General features: G+C 38.8%; 1 protein-coding gene and 1 pseudogene across 1 annotated transcript in view; both read left to right on the forward strand.

Moving 5' to 3' along the window:
- CDH13 (cadherin 13) overlaps nucleotides 1-17,197 on the forward strand; it is a 962,058-nt gene that overhangs the window by 836,846 nt on the left and 108,015 nt on the right. The gene's annotated exons all lie outside the window — the stretch shown is intronic.
- LOC112475040 lies at nucleotides 3,916-4,034 on the forward strand (annotated as a pseudogene).

A 17,197-nucleotide genomic window follows, 5' to 3' on the forward strand; every position in this document is an offset into this window, starting at 1 on the left:
CCCTACAGAGTCTTCTGTGAGTTTTCCTAATAGTTTTTAACACATGACTTTAACTAAATATTAGTGTTGACTTTTCTCAATTAAGTATTTTGAGATGATTTTAGGAAATCTAGTTAAACTCTTGAAACCCAGAGTTTGAATTATAACTGAGAATCTCAGTCACATTCAGAGCAGTGACTTGTCCATCTGCCTAAAGTTATTTTTTTTTTTTAGAAAACACTTCTGATTTGTGCCTACAACATAGCTGTTGCTCAACAAATACTGACTGAATAACTCATATTTTCACATAAACCCTAGATCATGAGAATTAATAAACTATTAATTTTTTTTAAAATGTTGGTAAAAGATTATAAGATATATTTTTTAAAGACAGTCAGTTTTTGTTCACTTATTCAATCAATTGATTTTGCAGATTTATACCTTAAAATGGCAATTGGTAATTTTGACTTAATAATTTAGGATTTGGGGGCGCTATTGGATGAATTCTTTCTAAGGTAAAAGTATCCATGTTTGGACTATAACATTACAATACCTATAATAAAGATGGCATGGAACATGAAAGTTCCTGTCCTTCAGCTGGGAGACGAGAGGTAAATGGGTAAATGTTCCAGTTTTAACAAACGGGTGAATGGTACCAGCAGGAAGCTGACAGGCTGAAACTGAGCCACTGGCAGATGCATTAAGTTATCAAGTGGATACTGGGGTCTAGTTTCCAATTCCTAAAAGCCAGTGTCAAGTCTTCAAGAACTTCATGGCTCAGAAATCTTATTTTTCTTTGGACTATTAGCTTTTGTAATAAAAAAAAATTTTTTTACTAATTAACTGCTTAATTCACCCTGTAATACTTTTTCTCTTTCACATTTAATTGCAAATTCAATGGTCTCTTCTCTATATAATAATTATAGAACACCATTTTCTATAGAAAAAGAACGAAAAAAATCTAGTCTTTCCCCTAGCAGCATTCATAGAAACTTGCTCTGTATTACTGAGAGTTTAGAAACATTTTTTTCACATTCACAACATGTTTCATTATTGAAAAACAGTTTAGAAACATTTTTTTCACATTCACAACATGTTTCATTATTGAAAAACTCATGTAAATTTTGAAAATTGTCGTTAAATTTAAGAACATCTCTATCAAGCTTCTGTTGATAGATAAATGATAGATAGATAGATAGATAGATAGATAGATAGATAGATAGATAGATAGATAGACAGACAGATATAGAGTGAGCTATTCAATTTCAAATATTCTTGTGTAAAGACTAATCTTTAAGTCAATGACACTCATTAACCACGTCATCCACATCCTTGTTTTAAGGCATATTAAGAGTTTTCTATTGTCATTATTGATGTCTGTATGGCCGAACAAATCTCAAGAAATTTAAATCTTTACCAATGAGCTCATTATGATTCACTTCTCTTCATTAGTAAGTTTATCAAACAACTAAGGAACTATATAATTTCATGTGTTGAAAATTTTTCTTCTGAATGAATTATCTGATGCAGAATGATGTCAGGATAACATCTGTTTTTTTTTTCATTCCTTAACTTTATCACTTTTGCTTCATATTCCATTGATTTTTTGATAACAATTTTATTGAGATATAATGCACATAACATAAAATCCACCTTTTAAAATGTACACTTCATTGGCTTTTAGTATATCCACAGAGTTGTGAAATCCACACCACTGTCTAATTTCAGAACATTTTCATTACCCCAAAGGAACCCCCATGCCCATTAGCAGCCACTCCCCAACCTCTTTCCCCACAGCCCCTAGCAACCATTAATCCTCTTTGTGTTCCAGTGAACTTGCTTATTCTGAAAATTTCATACAAATGGAATGAAGAATGTGGCCTTTCGTGACTTGTTTCCTTCACTTAGCATAATGTTTTCAAGTTTCCTCCACATTGTAGCATGTAACAGAACTTCAATGCTTTTTATGGCCGAATAATGTTCCATTACATGCATATACCACGATTTGTTTATCCATTCATCCATTGATGGACATTTGGACTATTTCAACTTTTTGGCTATTGTGAATAATGCTGTTATGGACATTCATGTACAATTTGTTAAGTTTTTATATGAATTTTCTCTTAATTTCTCAGTAGTTAGAATGAAAAGGAAGTTAGCCACAATATTGCTCCAAATTTAGGAGTCTATAATCTCTCACTTGTTTTATTGAAACATTCCAAAATATCTTTCTAAATTGCAATTAATATGGTTCACTCAAGATGTATTGACTTCTTTTTAGTAAAAATAACGCCTGTGCAAAAAAGTACACAACTACGGAGTGATTTTATTCTCTGTAAGCCAAACACAAAACCCAAATCAAGAAATAGAACTTGATCAGCAGCTCAGAATCTTCCTAAAAATCCCTCCCACCCACCAGTGCACAGAAGTGTATTGCTTAATTTTACAAATTTGGGAGTTTCCTTGTTATTTCTCTGTTGCTGATATCTAGCTTAATGCCACAGTGGTTAGAGAATATACTCTATATGATTTTAATACTTTGATATTTTTTGAGACTTGTTTTACAACTCAGCATGTGATAAATTTTGATAAGAGGTCCATGTGCACTCAAAAATAATATGAATTCAACAGTTGTTTAATATTCTTGTTCAAATCTATATATTTTGTAATCGTACTCTATCAGTTACTGAAAGAGTAGATATGGTATTGTTATAGGTATATCTATTTCTTTTGTTATATCGGTTCTTTCTTTGAATATTTGAAACTGTGCTATTAAGTACATACAAATTTAAAATCATTCCATTTTCCTGATGCAAGGAACCTTTATTATTACAAAACTTACCTCTTTATCTTTGAAAATGCTTTTTGTGTTTACACTTATCTCAACTGGTATTAGAATAACTACTCCAGGTATCTTTTGGTTACTGTCATCATGTTATATTTCTTTCCATCCTTCTCTCAAGTTTTCTGTAATTTTGTATTATGAATGTGTCTCATAAGCAGCGTATGTTGGGGTTTTTTATTTTTTTAATCAATTCTGATAATCATAGTCTTCTCACTTGGATTATTTTGTCCATTCAAATTTAAAGCAATTATCATATGTTCAGGTTTAAATCTACCAATCTTGATATTTGTTTTCTGTTTGTTATATCTTTCATATATTTTTCTCTCATTGCTTACCTCTTTCTGAATTAATCAAGTATTTTTGTCATTTTATATCCTTGTCTAATAACTTATTTGTTATATTTCATTTTCATATTCTTATAGTAGTTTCTGAGCAATTGAAATATATATCTTTGACTTATAGAACCTAATATAAACTAGCATTTTTATGACTTCTCAGATACTGCAAGGACATTAGAACATTTGAACTCACTTTATCTCTATTGTCCTTCTTTTCATTTTAAAAATAGTGCAGGTGTATTGTTGATAAATTGTCCCACTTATTGTTTTTCTAAAAATTTTTTTTGAATTATATTTACACTGGATACAGAATCTCATTTGACAGGTATGTGCTTGCAGCACTTTAAAGATGCCATTTCATCGACTTCTGACATCTATTAATGTTTGCTGAAAGGTCAGCTGTCAGGATTACTTTCTTCTCCATTAAAATAGATGTGGCTCTTTTCTCTGGCTGATTTTAATAATATGTATTTGTCTTTGCTTTTCAACAGTTTTACTATGGCATGCTGAGATATGGTTTAATTTGTATTTAATCATATTTTTTCCTTAAGCATCTCGATTCGTAACATACCTTTTCAAATATTTCTTCTAACCCATTTTCTCTCCTTTTTAGACTCTATTATATTTATATATAAATTTTCTATCCATTGACTTTTTTTCAGCTCACCAGTCCTCTCTTCTACTATATTTAGTCTACTATTATACCCATCTATTGATTTCTTAATACCGTATTATATTTTAAATATAATTTCAGTCTACGTCCATGCCACCCTGAACATGCCTGATCTCATTGGATCTCAGAAACTAAGCAGGGTCAGGCCTGGTTAGTACTTGGATGGGAGACCACCTAGGAATACCAGGTGCTGTAGGCGTTAAAAAAAAAATTAAAAATAAAAAAAAATAATAAATAAATAAATAAATATGATTTTAATTTATTTTATAGGTTAAAATTCTCTGCTAAAATTTTCCATTTTATCTATTTTTTAAATATCTTACTCAGACTTATTTTAAATGTGATGTCTGATAACTTTAGTATCTAGACCACTTCTAAATCTATTTCTATTTGTATTATTTTTCTCTTGATTTTTGGTCATTTGCTATGGTCCCTTAGCATGCCTAGAAATTTTTAAACATAAACATAAATAGCAAATTAGAAAACATTTTAGAGATAATTTGGGGCTCTGGCCGAAGTTATATTCCTCCATTAAAAAAAAAATTACTTTCGTTTTCTGTAAACTGATAAATAGAAAAAGATGACTTTAAATTAGTTTGGGATTGACTTGGTTCATAGCTGGGTTTCAGTCTTTTATAAGAGCTCATCTCCTTATCCTGGTTCCCCTAACTTCTTGGGTGCAGGCCTTCTGGAGTCCTCACTGAGAGTCTAATATGTTTATGTTTGCTGAAAGGTCAGCTGTCAGGATTACTTTCTTCTCCATTAAAATAGATGTGGCTCTTTTCTCTGGCTGATTTTAATAATATGTATTTGTCTTTGCTTTTCAACAGTTTTGCTTCGAAGACCCTAAATGTCAGTGGCTGTCTTCTGAGCCCCATGAAACTCCCGAAAGTTCTGCTCAGCTTCATGGTCTCTTAGCCAGTAGCTTCTGTTTAGATTCTGAGCCTCTTGTCCCTGTGCCCTTACAATTTAGAAAATGCCTTACGGGTAAAATTCCATAGAATATTGGCTTCACTTCCCTTTTCTGCAGAATCTCGGACCCTCAGGTTCTAGCTGCCTTGGTAGTTCTTTAGTGCTTTCAGATAGGTGGGGTTTTTGTGTTAAGTGCATATTCTTGAGTTATTCTACATGTGAGGGATGGTCTAGGATAAGCTTGCCCAAATTCCCATAAACGAAGAAAAAAAATCTGGATTAATTTTTTTAATCTAGAGTATCAGGGAAAAGCAGTAGACATTGTGTGAATGGAATTCACTGTGTCAAAAAACCTCATAATATTTTCATTAAAAATATGCATTGAGGAAAAATATATAATTAAATGGTTTGACAATGTCTACCCACTCTTATACCATTGCTTAAAAATCAACTCACCTTAGTAAAAAGGTTAAGAAAATTTTTGTGTCTCCTCCTTGATATCAATGATCAAGTGACTCTTCCCCAAGATAACTGAACGACATAATTAGAGGCAAGCTTTGCTTTCTGATTCCCTCACTCTTGAGTTGACCTGAATATCTGGAGTTTTCTAACTCTTTTGGATCTTTGCATTGGTTTTTTGTAGTTTGGCAGTTCCAGGTATGAAGTTAAGAAATGTACCTTTGTGTGCCATCTTTTACCAAAAGTCTAATTGAAGTGAACATATTTATCCACTCCTGCAGGATGCCATGAAATACATTTGAGTGCTTTAAATTAAATTCTTCTACTTCCATAAGAGTTTATTTCCCTTAGGAGAGCCTTTTAAATTCAGATGTGCCAATTCTAAACACTGACCACATAATTACACATTCGCTTGTTCAATAGAGATTAATCCAGAAACCCAACCACATATTTCTTAGAAAATCAAACCCATTTCAATTATCTGACTCAAGTGACTTTTCTGGAGGGTGGAGCCCAAGACATTTTAACAACCAGATAAATCTTTAAAGATGATTAAATGTTATTCCAAATAGTCCAATCTTCCTTTTTCCATGAAGCTTTTTATAGCCATAATGGCGAAATATGTGTCTTTTTTCTGTGATGCTGTGAAATCACTTATCTGACAGTTTTCTATGTCGCTGAAGTTTTAGATTAAAACAAACATACACTATTGAGATCTTTATCCCATGCTTCGTGCAGTGATGGGGGAATGCTAATATGTGAAGAAATGAAATATTTGAAGAGAATAGAACAGTGATTTCAATGCACGAGTACCACCAATTTCCAGTTGTACAAACAGTAACATCACTCATGACTACATCAGTTCCTGGTCCATCTGCACCCAAGACACTACCTCGTCTAAGGATGCTAGGAGCCATCTATTGTAAATTGCATTCCCAACTTCTCATTATATAATAGAAGAGGGGTTAGCTGCAAAACAGCCAACACCCACATTTCCCATTTATCTTTACTTCGAAGGGGTGAGTTCATTACTTTCTTCTACTGCACCAGGGTCATAGAAAAACATGATATCATCAATTAAATCTCCTAGTGTTCAAATTTTAGAGGTACTTGAAACAGCAGGTCTATAGCTGCATTTCCTGACTAAAAGAGAGTGAAGGGAAACATTTGTACAAATATAAGCAGTGCTCTATAAATAGAAGCCATCATCCAAATGGGATTCTTCCAGCTAAGGAAATGGGTAGTGGGTGCATTCCCAGATTTAACAGTTTCATGAACAGCAGGGTGAGAAATTTTGCTTAGTTGAAAATGCCTGTGCCAATTATAAACTGTGTGTGTGATGTCAAAACAGCTGGGTTATTTTAAGTGAAAAAAATGTAACCTGTGACTGGTTCTTCAAATCTCTTGTAGAGGTAGACCGGACAGCCAGATGATTTATTGCATTAATCACTCTTTAAAAAAAAATATTTATGGTGTTGATCCCCATCATTCCTGTGTGAACCTCTATGTAAAATCTGTGCCTCTGATAACCCTCTGCTTATGCTTAGAGGGTCAGCAGCAACTCAATGGCAATAAAAGCAATCTTTTAGTACAGTTGGCAGTCTCACCACTGAGCCACTCCAGAGCACAGTGGCCTCTGAAGACTTCATCCATCTGCTTCTATTCGAAGACAATATCCTCACACTAAGAGCGACAACCACAAAGCTATAAAACATCTATTTTTCTAACTCTAAGAATGTAACCTTACTATACTTCCATAATGCAGCTTGCAAAATGAGAACTTGAGTTCAAAAATAGAAAGCCAAAAGCAATAAAAATGGAGCATATTGGAGAATAAAATGTCCAAGCCCACACTGCACCTGGAAACCATTTTGTACTGAGCAATGTTAGAAATAAGATCACTGGGTCTTATGTGCGATGGTCTTAAACACTCTTCACCTGATCACAGCCGACCTTCACCTCAGGCCACATGAAGCTCTACTTATTCCCTAATATGCCAAGCTTTAGATGCCTTGACGCCAGGGTACATTCCTTTCCCTTCTCCCTGGAATGCCTTTCTCTTCTTTTGTACCTGGAAAACACCAATTTATCCTTCAATGTGCAATTTACAAATCCTTCACTAGGTTGTTGCTTTTTTCTCCTTGTTCCTATACACACTAGGCATCCCCTAGCATAGTATTATCACACTGCCTCTTAATCATGTACTCATACTATATCTCCCCAATGCCATTTGAATGCTTGATATTTAGGGGCGTGTCCTTTTCATCACTGCTTCTAGGGCCAAGTAAAGGAGTGACTATCAAATGTTTAATTAGAGATGAATTTATTATTCATTCATCAAATACTACAGCCTGTTGTGTCTCAGCTTCTATATTATTCTATTTCATATTATATACAGTGTTAACATGTATACCATTATATGTCGTTATATAATATTCCATTATATATTCTGTTGTAATATGTACACATCCTAATATGTACATATTTTATTCTAATATACAACATGTAATATTCACCTTCTAGTGTGCCATATAATTAAGTTATTTATTCATTTATTGTCCTCTCCACAAATTAGAATATTAGCTCCATGAGAAAAGAAACTCTATCTCTTTCATTCCTTACTCTGGTCCAAGCACCCAGCCTGACATGTAATATATGACCAAATAATGAGTGAATGAGTGAATAAATTACAAAGGAAATGTTTGACAGTAAGCAACAGAAGCTATTGAAACTTTAAAGAGTCATGTTGTTGAAAGAGACTTGAGAAAGAATCTCGTCTAACCCACTGGTTCTAGAGATGAGAGACACCACCCAAGGCAAATAGCAGATCCAAGGCCAGTCTCATTGTGACACAAAATGCTGCTGCCAGTGAAAAATCAATGTAACACAGAAGTCACAGGTGATCGCGAGGTATATTATTTCACTGTGGTGCACCAACAGCCAAGAAGGTTGGAGTTAAATTCCTTTCCAGGACTAAATAAATGAATCTATATAAACTGTACAGAGCCCTAAATCTACTTCCCCACCAGCCAAGTTAAAAAAGAAAAGAAAAGGAAGAAAATTCAGTGTTAATACTACCTAAAGGAATCATTAGAGCGACGACAGGCTCAACTTATTCTACGACCTTAAAAACAGGAAAGAAAGAAAATATTCCACAGCTTCAGAATTCTGTATGGATTTATTCTTCTAAATGAGATTAATCAGAACAATCTAGAATTGATTTTCATATATCCATTGGTTTCCAAACTGAAATCTATTTCGGTTACAGACTGAATATCTTTTCCCAAGTTGGCAGCATTTTATTTCACTGTTGACCCACCCATATCTGAGAAGACAGGAATTTATGAGAAGTATCTTCTTCAGCCTGTCTTACCTGAATGTACCTATATTTGTATATTGCACATCATAACACTATACGGTTGCTTTCCAAAGTTCACTCATTTATTCATTCATTCACTGGCCCAGCCATCAGACAAGAATTCCATGCTTCCTCTTTGCCAGGCACTGTGCTAGGTTGGGATATAGTGTGGTGAGCGTGAGAAGCATGGCCCCTGACCTCATGAAGTTATAGTCTAAACTGGAGACAACCAACCAACAAATAGCCAGAGATGTCTCCTAGTAACAAGATGGAATGGGGTGAATACCACAGGTGGGGACAATGTGGCACCTACTGTGGAGTTCAGGGAGGTCTCCTCTGATAAGATGACATTTACAATGACTGTTAGTGTCCTAGGGCTGCTGTAACAAAGTACCACACACTGTGTGACTTGAACATGCATTTATTCTCTGACAGTTCTGGAGGCCAAAAGCCTACAATCAAAATGTCTGCAGGAGAATCTCTTCATGCCTGTCTCTTAGCTTCTGGTGGTTTGCTAGAAATCTGTGGCATTTGTAGGCTTGTAGATGCATCACCTGATCTCTGCCCTTGTCTTCACATGAAGTTCTCCCTGTGTGTATGTCTGTGTCTAAATTTCCCCTTTTCATAAAGACACTAGTCATGTCAGATTAGAGCCTATTCTAATACCTTATTTTAATATCTTTAAAATAATACCTTTACCTTTACCTTTACCTCTAATATCTTTACCTCTGTAAAGACCCTATTTCCAGGTAAGGTCACATTCTGAGATACTGCCCGTTAGGATTCCAACATATCTTTTTGAGAAGACACAATTCAACCCATAACAGTAAGAATTTGGAGGATTCAAAGGGTCCATGTGAGGACCCCCAAGGATGGGAGAGCATGTCTTGCTTGAGAAAATGAGAGCCATCAGTGTGGCTGGGGTAGCATGAGACAGGATGAGGGATGGCAAAGGCCAGATCGTGCAGACAAGGTAAGGAGGCTGGATTTACTCAAAGGACAGTTGGAAGACATTGACGGACACTACAAAGTAGAGAGCAGGGGTTCCCAACCCCCGGGTCACGGGCTGGTACCAGTCCATGACCTGTTAGAAATGGAGCCTACAGCAGGAGGTGAGCAGCGGGTGAGCAAGCGAAGCTTCATCTGTATTTGCAGCCGCTCCCCAACGCTAGCATCATCGCCTCAGCTCCACTTCAGATGATCAGGCATTAGATTCTGGTCCCTGGTGCCAAAAGGTTGGGGACCACTGGGGTAGAGAGTAACCTTCCAAGACTTAACACCTCCATGCTGCTCCAGAATATTGTTGTTCAATACGGGTGAATCACTGGTCAGATTGCTGGGGATGATGGCACCAGTAACGTATGACTCTACCACCTGTATCCTTCACAGAATTGGGAATAATATCAACAGCAGGAAATCAACATTAGCAGACATTTGCATAGTCATTTTTAAGCTTATGATGACCTTCCACATTGCACATAATGTCACCTAATACCACAACAATCCAGTGAAGAGCGCCTGGTTGTCATCCCCATGCAGATGAGAAAGCTGAGGTTTAGCAGGCTGATTCCTTCTCCGAAGTCACAGGGAACTAGAGTTTGAGATTCTGAACTGTGCATCTCCTTTTTCCTTGCAAATTCAAAGAGGTGTCTTTCTTTAAATGTAGGAACTGCCCTCAAGAACAACAGCAAATGCATAATGAGTTCTTATCAAAGACAAGACTGGTCATTCTATCAAAAGTTCCGTTTGTTCAATACTCCTGGACCTGCTCTTTTGTCCTCTTTGTCATTAAATAAATATCCAGAAGCCAGTGCAAACATCTGAAAGCACTGGCTTTGTGCCAGGCAGGGTCTAAGAGCTTTACATACAGTCCGTCCTTCACTTCTCCCGCCAACCCCGAGAGAGGTGCTCTTATTGCCTTCCCCATTTCATGGGCGTGGAGACCGAGGCTCAGAGAGCTGAAGAACTTGCCAAGAGTTCTAGATCTCATGCTTTTAACCCTGCACTAAGCTACTTCCGCACCAAGAAAGGCTTAACAACTTACCAGCTCAGTGCCAGTAGGCCCAATTCTTAGAGCATTTCTGCCTGATGCAGTCAGAATCAGCTGTTATATTCCTATTCCATGGTCCTGCCCTGTGGGTCAGCTCTCTGGGACTCCCTGCCGGGGCTCACAGAACAGGTATTTAGTTTTTCTTATTATACTTGTGCACCAGGAGCTTGCTGAAGAGCTGGGTTTATAACCTCCAGTCTCAGCTCTTCTTGAACTTTCTGAACTTCAACTACTGCCTTCCACTTCCCTGTTGCTTCACCTGCCTCTCTGTTCAGATCTGGACAATATTTTGTGCAAGGCCTGGATATAACTGCAGCAATCAAAGAAATTTTCTGTCGAGCTCGCCAGGACAAGTCTAAGCTATTCTTTCCCTCCACGATTTCTTCAATTTGAAAAAAGGGGAGTGGTCTTTTAATAGCCGATGGATTTGATTAGCAGGTTTATATCTTCTTCCCAGCACACAATGGGCCCAGTGGGTAAATCTAATAATCATTTCTTACAAGCAAAGACTGAAAAATATTTTCATCCATAAAACCAACTTTTTTAAGCTAACAGTTATTAAGTGCTTATCTGTGTGAGGCACTGTTGAAAATGCGTTAGGCATCTTAACTCATTTAATTCTCAGCAGCCCTATTACATAAGTAATCTTATTATTTCCATTTCACAGATGAGGAAACTAAGACACAGGGAAGTTAAAAAACATGCCCGAAGTTACAGAGTGGTGAGGCAGAGATGCCGACTCAGGGCATCTGGTTCCAGAGCCCAGCTCCCAACTGCTACACTGTACTCACCTTCTGAGTTTCTTCACATCGTCCTGACGCTATGGCAGCGGTCCCCAACCTTTTTGGCACCAAGGACCGGTGCTCCTAATGCCTGACGGTCTGAAGTGGAGGTGGGGAGGCGATGCAAACGCTGGGCGGTGGCTGCAAATACACATGAAGCTTCGCTCAGTCACCTGCCGCTCACCTGCTGTGCGGTTCAGATTTTTAACAGGCCACGGACTGGTACTGGTCTGCGGCTCGGGGTTCAGGGATCCCTGCTCTATGGGGTTCAGAAATGAAAGAAGCCAGGCCCCTGACAAGCTAACCTTTTGTTAAGAGACCTGACGACCAAGTCAAATAACCTATGTTGAACACAGCAACATTCTTGAAAACACATTGATAGTTCTATTTATAGACATTCGTGTGCATATCTAATTCGAAATCGACCTGCACGGCTGTCTATAGCTTATAATGGTACACCAATTATTAGATCTCCATTGAAATCCAGGTTTTACTCACTGGAGAATTCAGGGAAAGACCTATAAAGCGAGAAAAACTTTGGTTCATTAACTAGGGTCATTTTTATACTAGTCTGCTATCTCTGATAACAATTTTTAAATCTTTTAAATTTATGACTGTCATTACCACCGTTCCATAATCATTAGTGAGATAATGTGCTTCTTCAAGTTCACCAGTCTTTGTGCATTTGATGTACTTGTTCTGAGTTAGCAGGGTTGAAAGTGGCCTCAGCTCTTTCATTCATGCACTTAGCGCATGCTCATCCAACACAGGCAGTGAGCTGAAGGCTGGAGATTTAAGTAAGATGATCAAGTCCTTGTTTTCTTGAGACTTAGCAAGGAGGACAGATATTAAAGTATTGCCAGAGGGATGTATCCCACAGATAAATTCAGAACTTCAGCAACATGACCTAAGGAAAACAGACCTAGTCTGGGGTATAGAAAGGTGAGATCATTAAGTAATTTCTCATCCTTTAAGTCTTGGCTTTGCTACATGACATGAGGAGAGGCAGTGCTAGGACAGCTCATTCTGGGCAGAGCACACAGCATGTGCATGTGCCCTGAGTCACATGAGAGGTGTTTGAGGGCCTGAGAGGAGGAGCTGGGGCTAGCCCGTAAGCCACAAACACAAGGATGAGTGGGCAAGGTGGCCCACCCTCTGTGAGTCTGTTCCTTCAGTGACAGGCTTCAGGAAGCTGTGCAGTTCCCTGAAGCTCCCCCTAATATTCCAGTCAGAATTAACTGTCTCTCTACGATCTGTGCTTCTTCAGCGTTTTGTTCCTGCCTCAATCAAAGTCTTCTTCCCAGCACACAATGGATCAGCATTCTAGGGAGGCATCCATTTCTGCCTCCTCTAGAACTGGAGCTCCCTGAGGGCAGACACAGCTTCATTTGTCACAATCTCCCCCTTCAATCACAGAGTGGTGTACACAGAGGGAACACAAAGAATATTTGCTGCATTAAATCAAATCTAACAGCACTCTTTCATAGGAACAGATGCCTTTGCTAATCGCCCCTGGATGCATGGTTTAACACAGGTTCAATTCAGCACTGTGAATCTATATATCACAGCCAGAACTGGTTAGCTGTCTGGTTTACAACAGCCAAGCACTGGCCTCCCACATGATGGGCACTGGGCCCTGTCGCTCAGAGGAAAGTCTCAACAAACCCCAGAGAACTGAATTGACCGCTTGTACCAGCCTTGTATAATGTTGGTTAAAATATCTTTTTTCCCTTTGGGCTCTGGGAAATTGAAAACACAAATCAGTTAGAGTAAAGAAGAGACTAGAGGCTCAGTCTTCCTCAAGAAAATCTGCTTGTAGTTTCTCCAGAGATAAAGAACCTCTGCTTTCACTCATTTTGCTGTTCAAGGCAGAAACCCATTTCGAACTAGCATGAGCAAATCCTGGAATGCAGAGGTACTCATCAGAGGGCATTACACTGGTACTCGTCAATGGGGAATGCCTTGGTACTCATCACTGGGCATTGCGTTGGGACTTGTCACTGGTCATTGTGTTGGTACTTGTCACTGTCCATTGAGTTTGTACTCATCACTGGTCATTGGGTTTGTACTCGTCTGGACAATACATTAGTACTCATCACTGAGAAGCCTAAGGGCTTTCTGACTTTGGATTTGGCTGCCTCCAGGATTCTGACAGCTTTATCGGAATGCTGTCTATATACCACTCCCTCTGCTTGGCTCTGCTTGGCTCTCGGTGTTGGCTTTATTCTCTGGTAGGATCTCTCCTCGTGGCAGGAAAGATGGCCTCTGGTATCCCTAAGCTCCTGTCCCCATGGCTTTTGTGCAGAGGAAGACATACCTTCCCCGTTTGCCCAGATCCAAATACTAATCTTATAAAAAGACCTTGATTGACTTTACTGGGTCACAAGGCCACCTCAGACCAGACACTGAGCACCAGGGAATGATGAAATGATTGGCTCACACCTGATCTGAGGAAGAAAAATTGAGGCCTGTGTTGACCGCACCAGTGGGACGGGATAGGGTGAGATGCTTCCCAAAGAAGGGGATGCCCACTGATTGAAGCTACATTTTCACCTATTCCAGAACGTTTTGAAAGCAAATCAGTACCTTAGCCTGGTCATCATAAGCAGAGGTGCAAGGGGGCACCTTGCACCAGCCTTGCAAAAGTTAATTAAGCACATCTCTTCCCAGTTCTGTGTGTGGTGACATCACGTTGGTAGCTTGAAATCAGCCATGATGTGGGTATTTACAGCACAGAAGTTGGCACAAGCTACAAATCAGGGCTTTTTTTCCCTCCTTAAGATTCAGTTGTTAAACATTTACCAGAGCATCACTGTGTGTAAATTATCATTTTCCCTATTTCTCACCTAAATAAAATGTGTGTGTGCATGTTGTGTACTTTAAGCCAAAATAGATGAGCCCCGGCATTCTCTTCAAAGATCCATCATCTCAGGAGACGCTTAATTCCTCCAGACGGCTTCGCTGGCTTCTGTGTTCCAAAGCCCCAATGCGCGTGTTTTTAAGGGTGGCCCTTTCACACTCTGTACTGTGGGAGAGACATTATTTATATTTTGCAGATTCATTCTCTTCATCGCCCTCCCACATGCCAGTGACCGTGACTGACAGGGTTCCGTGTTGAGAGCGGGGCCTGTTACCGGGCTTCTCTGTGACACGACTGTCTGCTTCCTCTGCTGGTCCTGGGATTTGTTACTTACCTCTCGGACCTGTACAAAATAAGTTATCTTCTCTTTGCAATTCCCACTTTTGCTCTGTAAAAGCGGTAGGTGTCATCCACGTGTTGTTAAGCTGGAGCACAGCCAGCCCATCTTCTCCAAGGGGATGGGGAGGGTCAGTTGCCATTAGTTCGGGAAGAGTACCGTCCGTCTCTTCCCTGCACTGCGGGAGGAGAAGTCTGGAGCTTTCTCCAGGAGGCACGTCAGCCCAAGGGCTTGTGAATCTGAAAAGTCAAGGTCAGCCTGCCCTTGCGCATGAGCTGCGGGGTAGCAGGAGACAAACACGAGTGATGATGACATGGCTGAAAATGGCAGAAAACGAAGCTCCAAGTCAGGTTAATGGAGGGCCTTTCCTTTGGAGCAATTCTGCCACAGGTATCATGTAAGGAAACAGGTTTGCTTCTTATTCCTGGGCTTTTTTTTTTATTTCTTTAGCTGACTTTGCCACATAGCATGTGGCTGTTTCATATTCTTCATTCTGTGACCATGTTGAGGCCAGACTCGATGCCAGAGGCCTGTGGATGCAGGGGAACCATCAGCCATCTGGATGTGTTAAAACACGGAGTGTCATAGGGACTTTCTGTGAATAATGTGATTGTGATTGTGTTGCCAGGATATTGCGCAGGAGAGAAAACTACATGAGGAATCTGGAAGTGCTTAGGATATAGCTGACGCTCAGGTAGTCCATGGGCATTAGTGAAGCACCTACTATGAGCCAGGCACTGTGATGGGGGCATTTAAAGATGAGTGAATCAACAGATGATATTTAAGTGCGAGTCATATACATACGGTTTTTTTGCCCAGGTATGAGTGGGGTCTTCTTCTTTTACTATGTAACTCTAAACAGCCCCTTTTGCTCCTTGCTTGGTGGCTGATTTCAACCTTCTGTGCTCTCTTCAAAGCTCTCTTTTGTCCATCTCTCTTTCTCAGCAGATGACCTTGCCCTCTATTTCCAATTCAAAATAGATCTCACTGGAGGAGGCAGCAGAGCCTTGCTCAAGAGTAGATGCTAGATCCGGACACTATCAAAAACATTGAAAAGATTCCTATTCACTGATGCAGTAAACTCACTTTGAGCAATGCAGCCTAAGAAACTAGACATAGATCAACACAGATATATAAAACAGAATTCCCAGGAGGCCTCTGACCTGCATAGTTCTAATTCGGAGCATTGGTTAACAAGAGATGTTAATTGCAAAACTTTCTGGGGTCTTATATCTTCCTTCATCTGACCAATACTCACATCATCATCCTGCCTGGGAGGAATTTGTGGCCTTCGTCCCATCTCTGTTCTATCTCCACTGATGAGTCACATCCCAGCCCCCTTATCCATGTGACTTTTTGAGGTATTAACCACATTCCCACAAACCTAGCGGGAATGTCTTACATCTTTGGGCAAAAGCTGAGCTAAGACAATAGCTAATTGCCCTCAATTCTAAGACTAAACACAACCTCTTTATGAGCTCTGTTTTTTTGTTTGTTTGTTTTTTGGTTTTTTGGTTTTGTTTTTGTTTTTTGGGGTTTGTTTGTTTGTTTGTTTTGCAAGCTTATAAGGCTGAAATGTGTCATCTATTTGGTATTTCATTAGGAGTCAAATAAAATCTATTGGAGGCAGCCTGGGGTTTTCCTCTCAGGGTCTGTGTTATCCAAAGCCAGCTGGCACTCCTGGTTCATTTATACTTTTTACCACCTGAAAACTGGAGTGTTGATTTGTGAAATAAAATTGAAATTGCTTACTCTGCCTTAAAGCTTTCTGTGGGCTCAATACCTATTTCTGAAGAAATTTTAATAATGCTCTAGGTTTTAAAGTCAGTAGGAAACCTACAATCAGAATAGTTGTATTTTCCCCAAAATCAAGCATAGGGCTCACCTGTAATAAGAAAATACCATTCGTTGAATGAGTAAATTTTTATGGTAACTCGTAATTGCTGGTCTATAAAAGTTCTCCTCCTTCTGTTTCTACTAATGAGTAAAAATGATTTTTTTGTATTCGTAACACGCTAGACTCATCTTCAATGTAAATATTAACCCATAATTACCCTTGTACAAGACGGACCAAGTTCAAGGCAGTCATGACAAAGCCAGTTTACCATATGTTTCGTACCTGCACAATTTACCTAGATAGAGATTGCCCAAAGAAGTTTTGTCAGCAGTCTGAAAACTTTCTCATAAGATTTGTAAAATATATTTTATGGTCAAGATGTTACAGCACCCTCCCAGGACTAATTCATATCTGGCCAAGAAAAATTGCATTTTCCCATTTACATTCCAAAGTCTGAACTTTTATTTTATAAATGAATTTTCCCTCCAATTCAGAAACCACTGGCTGCATTACAAATTTTAATGCTACTATTATAGGACCATAATTTTAAAAACCCAGGGTTCTCCAAGGGCTCCAGCAGCATGCCATCCCTCCACTTTATTAAAATGAATGAACAGATGTACAATTTATTTCTGCCGAGCTATCATCTAAATTCATAAGCTATTTCTCATGTGTCTGAAATCCACGTTGGTTTCCCATTTTCTTTGCCTTAGAAAAAAAATTACACTCCCTCATTTATCACTCTGGGGACATAAACGAGAAGTCTA

The sequence above is a fragment of the Pteropus alecto genome, unplaced genomic scaffold, assembly GCF_000325575.1.
Source record: "Pteropus alecto unplaced genomic scaffold, ASM32557v1 scaffold7, whole genome shotgun sequence".
NCBI classification, from domain to species: Eukaryota; Metazoa; Chordata; class Mammalia; order Chiroptera; family Pteropodidae; genus Pteropus; species Pteropus alecto.